Source organism: Saprolegnia diclina, assembly GCF_000281045.1.
Source record: "Saprolegnia diclina VS20 unplaced genomic scaffold supercont1.39, whole genome shotgun sequence".
In the NCBI taxonomy this organism is placed as follows: domain Eukaryota; phylum Oomycota; class Saprolegniomycetes; order Saprolegniales; family Saprolegniaceae; genus Saprolegnia; species Saprolegnia diclina.
In genome coordinates this window covers 426487-427146 of record NW_008246106.1, presented here as the reverse complement: position 1 = coordinate 427146, position 660 = coordinate 426487, and positions in this window count along the sequence as shown.

Genomic DNA, 660 nt, shown 5'->3' with positions numbered 1-660 from the left:
GCAGTCGAGCGAGCCAGCATCATCTCGCCGGCAGTCGTGCGGCCGGCGAGATCGATTGTCCGGGGATCCGCCCTTGCGCAGACTCGGTGGCTCGTCACGCATGCTGAAGCGGCGCCATGTCGACAGCTACGTCGTACAAGCGCTTCAACGTGGCACGGCCATCGGACTTCGGTGTGGCGGGAAATGTGCAAGATGGCGAAATCACGGCTTCCAGAATGCGTACTGATGATTCGCTGAAATGAGACGCTTACGCGATTTGGATTGGCCATTGAATATTATCTATTCGGCCAGTGCGATTGGCTAAAATGCTGGCGCAGGGGCATTCGATCCGCAGCCGCCGGCGGGGTCGATCGATCGGTCGGCCAACTCGAGTTTTCAACAATGTCACTCAAACTCGGCGAGGTGATAGAGGACACTCTGGAGAGCACAAAACACCACGTCGCGTCGACGTGTGCAATGTCTAGCGCTCCCTACGGGCTTCACCACTATTTATGGCATATGCCATATTAGGACACATACGACCATATTTAGCGCCTACCACCGTTCACTGAAAGGATCAAGCTACCAACCAGTCTTATCGACGACTCTATACACGACTATGTCGTATCCAAAATTTACACCATGCGGTGCATTCGGCAACGGAAATCAATCCATCAAAAT